Consider the following 6,047-nt stretch of genomic DNA (forward strand, 5'->3'; position numbering starts at 1 on the left):
CAGTGAACCGCATGTGATTACTGAGCCCTTGAAATGTGTCTCGTGGGACTGAGGAACTGAATTTTCAATTTTATTTAATTTCAATTATTTAAGTGTATGTATCAGAGAAGGCAATGGCACCCCACTCCAATACTCTTGCCTGGAAAATCCCATGGACGGAGGAGCCTGGTAGGCTGCAGTCCATGGGGTCGCTAAGAGTCAGACATAACCGAGCGACTTCACTTTCACTTTTCACTTTCATGCATTGGAGAAGGAAATGGCAACCCACTCCAGTGTTCTTGCCTGGAGAATCCCAGGGACGGGGGAGCCTGGTGGGCTGCTGTCTATGGGGCCACACAGAGTCGGACACGACTGAAGTGACTTAGCAGCAGCAGCAAGTGTAAGTATAAAAAAGTCACATATAGGGACTTCCCTAGTGGTCCAGTGGTTAAGACTTCGTGCTCTCAGTGCAGGGACCCTGAATTTGATCCCTGGTCAGGGAACTAGATCCCACATGCTGCAACTAAGTTCCTGTGTACTGCAACTAAGACCTGGCTCAGTCAAGTAAATAAATGTTTAAAAGAAAAAGTCACATATGGCTACAGCCATTGTATGGGACAGCCCAACTCCAGAACAAAGGAAACGTTTGTGTGAAGGACCTGAGCTGGAAAAGGTGGCTTCCTGGAGCCTAGCATTGGGCCACGAAGGGGAGCAGGGTGTCCAAACCTCATGGAGGGTTTTCAGTTTTACTGTGATGGGGAAGTTGTTGAATGGTTTTGAGTGGGGGGGGGTATCTTGATAAATTTTATGTTTTAAGAGGCTCACCCTTCATTGTACCAAAAGAATCATAGACAGTGAAAGTAGGAAAAAAAAGAAACCAGGGAGGAGGGGATAGTGATGGTTCAGCATAGGGTGGAAACCTGAAAGGAGACAAAGGGGACAAATTTATACCATTTTAATGTAGAATTGACAGAATATGTAGTTTAAAAGAAACAGAATCCAGGTTGCTGGACCTGTGTTGACTAATATGGTAGCCACCAGCCCATTATGGCTACTTAAAGTAATTAAAATTAAATGCAATAAAAAATGTTGTTTGCCCACAAGAGGAACATTTCAAATGTTCAGTGGCCACACAGGGCTATCGGCTGCTACTACTGGACCGTGTAGCTTTAGTGAATATGTCCATCATGGCAATAACTTCTGGCTGGTGCTAAGGTCATTTAGAAAAGTATTAAAAAATGGGTCTAAGAAGAGATCAAAAAGTCATCACATTTGACACCCTTGTTTTGAAGGTGACGTGTTGGATGTGCTCAGGTGATGTCACTAGAGCGGTACCCACACCAGGCTTGCTCTCATATGGCAGCCTCCTGCACTGACTTGCTTTATATATGCATCATTGGCTAAAACTCCAGCTTTCCAGCTCCTAGAAGTCTCAGGCCCAGTTTCCACTCAGATTACTTAATTATTCCATAGCAGTTCAGAGAAGGAAGCCCAGACAAAGCATAATCACCATTGCTGTTTCCTGATAACATAGCCCAGGGCTGGAGGCTTGGAGAACATCTTTAGTCCTTTCTACAGTAAAGTATATGTTGCTTTTTGAAAACCACACAGCACATGCTGAGCCTCATTTCATCATTCAATCCCATCCCCTCACTCAGCCTCTCCACAGAAATACCAAAGACGTGGCTTCTAAAGAAGTACTATTGGCTTAAGTCTAGACCCCAAGTAGATCTTGTGGTTAGAGAAGCAAAAAGAAGAGAAAAAGACTGCACGAGTGAAATTTCCTGGTAATTCTGACCTGGTAAATTCTGGGAACAATGAAGTGAGTACACAGGAAGTAGGTGAAAAGGGAAAACAAAAAGGTCATTGTTTTCATCACATCTGCACTTCTGGCTATGGGCAGGGCTTCGCTTTGGATGAGCCAGGTGGAGGAACGGGTGAGAAGCTGTCTGAAGAGTGAACTTGGGGAGGAGACAGTGGAGGACAGCTGACCTCTAAGGTCGTGTGATCCCCCCAACATCTTGATGTGCTGAACCTGGACAGATGTCCCTGTAGGACAGGCGTACCTCCTGTCTTCCCACAGTGCAGGAGGCCGCCACATCCCTCTTCAGTGGAGGTGGTCCTCAGTCCAGTAGCCTTCCGGCATCTTGTGTTGCTCTGTGCCTTGTTGGACTCTAGAGAGACGATCCATGACAATGATACAGCCATATGTCATCCGCCTCAGACAGTGCTTGGATTCACACCCGAGCATTGGTGTTTTCACTGACAGTTGAGTAGAGTAACATACGAACCTCCCACTAGTTGAGCCCTGCCTGTGTGCTGGATGCTGTGCTGTTTCATGTGTAGTAGCTCAATCAAACATCATGATGATGAGGCTCACAAAAGTTATAGCAATCATATGACCCACAGTTGTGCTTTTTGGTATTTACCCAGATGAACTGGAAACGTATTTCCATACAAAAACCTGCACGTGGAGGTTGATAGCAGCTTTATTTATAATTGCCAAACTTGGAAACAATCAAGATGTCCTTCAGTAGGTGGGTGGATAAATAAAGTGTGGTACATCTTGACGTGGCTTCCCAGGTGGCTCAGTTGTAAAGAATCTGCCTGCCAATGTAGCAGACATAGGAGATGTGACTTTGATCCCTGGGTTGGGAAGATCCCCTGGAAAAGGAAATGGCAACCCACTCCAGTATTCTTGCCTGGAAAATTCCACGGACAGAAGAGCCTGGCGGGCTACAGTCCTTGGGGTCACAAAGAGTCAGACACGACTGATCACGTGCACACACACACACACACACACATCCAGACAATGGATTACTATTCAGTGCTAAATATAAGTGAGCTATCAGGCCATGAAAAGATATGGAGGAAACTTAAATGCACATTACTAAGAAGTCTACCTGAAAAGATTCCATGGGATATGAATCAATTACATGACATTCTGAAAAAGGCAAAACTATGGAGACAGTCAAAAGACCAACGGTTGCCAGGGCTGGAAGAGGGGAGGGATGAAGAGTCAGAGCGCAGAGATTTTGAGGGCAGTGAAACCACTCTGTGTGATGCAGTACTGGTGCATATGTGTTGTTAGACAGTGGTCGAAGGCGTACCACCAAGAGGGAAACTTGATGTAAACTATAGACTTTGAGTGATAATGACTTTGGGTGACAATGTAGGCTCATCATTTCTAACAAGTGTATCATCGTTGGGAAGGATGGTGATGATGGCGAGGCTCTGGACTGGGGAGATGGGGGAAATGAAGTCTATAATTCCTGCTCAGCTCTGCTGTGAACCTAAGACTACTCTGAAAAATAAAGTCTACATAAAAAAAAAAAATTCAGTACCTGCCCAAGGTCCAGCCTGAGTGAACAGTGAAACTGGGATCCAGCACAGAGCTCTTTAACCCCAAATATCATGTTCTTCAGTGCAGCCTTTTGTATGTCACAAATACTTTTGTTTTTAATTCACAGTAACTCTATGACATGAGCATTAATCCCATTTTCTAGATAAGGAAATAGACTTCAAGAGATTAGCTTACTTAAGTCAAGAGTAGGGTGGGTGAGTAGCTGAGTCAGAACTTGAATTTAGGTAAGCTGACTTGAAACTCTGTGTTCTCAGATAACACCTTGACGCCACCCCCCCACTCCCCCCCCCCCTCCCCCTCCCCCGCTGATCCAGAAACTCATTCTGACCTAGAAACACACAGGGTGGCATCCCTGCTGATTGCCTTCATCTACAAATTACTACGTGACATTTGCCAGCTGTTGAGTTATTCCATCTGAGGCTGGCAGTGGATGGAACCCTGTGTGTCATAGGTCTTGCTTGGCTCCCCTCTGCCAAGGCAGTATGCTGTTGGTCCACACCCAGAATGAAGGGGTGTATGATATGTGGAGAGAGAAAGGGCAAGGGAGACTCCTGGGCTTGTATGCAGGGAAGTTTGGAAGCAAATTGGGCACCTCCCATCTCACCCCCGAGACTTGGCTCCTCTTCCCAGTGGCGTAATGGGCTTCTAGGCTGCCTTGTGGGCGGCCAGACCTCCTGGCTGTGGGGGAAAGTTGACAACAGGAGTGGAGATGCCCTTTCGAAAGGTAGGGAGCATTCAAAACTCCCTTGTCCCTATGTTCCCTCCCTAAGGGAAGTTTGACAACTCCCTGTTGGCGTCTGTAAGCTGAGAACTTCGCACGATGAAGTCCCAACCACCCGTTGAGCTCTCCGTCTCCTCCTCTCCTCCCTCTGCTTCCAGGCCACCCTCCTTTCCCTTGTTCTGTCCTAGGAAAGGCAGGGATGAAGGGTGACACCATGCCTGTCAGGTTGGCACGTCTCTCTCGGCTCACTGATTTCACTGCTCTGCGAGGGGACAGCCTTTGAAAAAGTGAAAGGTTGAGCACACAGCTGCTCTGGTGGCGAACGACTCAAAACTTAAGGTGATAACCGCTGGGGCTGCCAATGTTGTGCCCTGCCCAAGGGTACCTGGCAGCACAGGTGGGTGGTGAGCGGGGTCTGAAATAGGGACCTTGGTACTCTCACTAGGCTATGCTCCCTCAGCTCAGGGGTGCCATCACAGATGTGCCAAGTGGCCTGAGGTTATTTTAAAGTTGGTGGTGATCACAGCGGTAATCGCCGTTCCTATTGTTATTTTTAGTCCTAAGATCTGACCCAGTGTGGAAAGAGGTTGAACCTGGGAGTCAAGGCCTTGGGTTCAGTTTAACTTCTCCACTTATAAGAGGTAAGAACTTAGTCTTTTGGCCCCAATTTATCCCAAATGCTTCCAAACACATATTTTCACTGACTTTCCAAAAAAGAAAAATAAAATTAAAACTCTGTAAGGACGGTAAAGCTTGGGCCATCACATGGCAGCCCACTCCAGTATTCTTGCCTGGAGAACTCCTATGGACAGAGGAGCCTGGTGGGCTATAGTCCATAGGCCTCTGTAAGCTGTCCAAAGAGTTGGACACGACTGAAGTGACTGAGCACACAAGGACAATAAAGCTTGGGCCACCAGTCCCATTTCATGGAGGCAAATTTAGGTGATTTGCCCAAAGCCATCAAGTCAGTAGGGGGCTTCCCTGGTGGCTCAGATGGTAAAAAATATCTGCCTGCAATGCAGAAGACCCTGGTTCAGTCCCTGGCTTGGGAAGATCTGCTGGAGAAGAGAAGAGCAACCCACTCCAGCATTCTTGCCTGGAGAGATCCATGGACAGTGGAGCCTGGTGGTCTACAGTCTGTGAGATCACAAAGAGTTGGACACAACCGAGTGGCTGACACTTTCACTTTCCGTGCTCGTAAGTAGAGAAGGCGTGGAACTCAGTGTCTTCCCTTCTGCTTCCAGTCCACCCTTCGTAGCAGCCCCCCAACCCACCCACAGTTTAGCAAACCTATACATGCTAGGATGATACTCAATGCACTCACATTTGTTATTTGAGATGGTGGATGTATTGGGGGAAGGTCATACTGATGTCTTGTTTAATCCAGCACCAGGGGATGAATGTCCAGAATCAACCATGCATGCTGTGAGTGAATACAGTTCATGGGCCATCTGCTAAATGATACTCTCTTATTTTTGTGTAGCCCTTTACCGTTTAAAATGTCCTTCCAAATACAATATTTGAAGATCTCACTTGCTCTCTTACACCACGTGGGGAGGAGGCCGGGTAGTTCAGATGGATGAGGGTGAGGCAGTGAGAGGAGCAGGCGGACGCCTCAGCTCACTGAACAGAAGCGAGGTCAGATGCGGGCATTCTGGCATTGGGCCAGTGTCCCTGTGGGATTCCCTTCTGCCTTGAGCGAGGACCTAAACTGTTGGTTTTCAGAACCCCCGAGGGATTCCTGGAGGTGACTCCAGGGCTTCCCCTGAGGTTGGTGTATACGGAGGAGGGGATCATTTCAACCTGCTCTAATAATATTATTTAAGTTTTTAGTATCAGTCAGGAATGCATACAGAGTGAACAAACTTCAGGAGGTGTATTTATTTTACCAGACGTGTGCTGGGGTGCTTGGCTGTATGCCAGTATACCAGATGGAGGAGGGGCCAGCATGCAGAGTGGAAGGTTGATTAGGGGGTGCTCTTG

The sequence above is a fragment of the Bubalus bubalis genome, chromosome 12, assembly GCF_019923935.1.
Source record: "Bubalus bubalis isolate 160015118507 breed Murrah chromosome 12, NDDB_SH_1, whole genome shotgun sequence".
Lineage (NCBI taxonomy): Eukaryota > Metazoa > Chordata > Mammalia > Artiodactyla > Bovidae > Bubalus > Bubalus bubalis.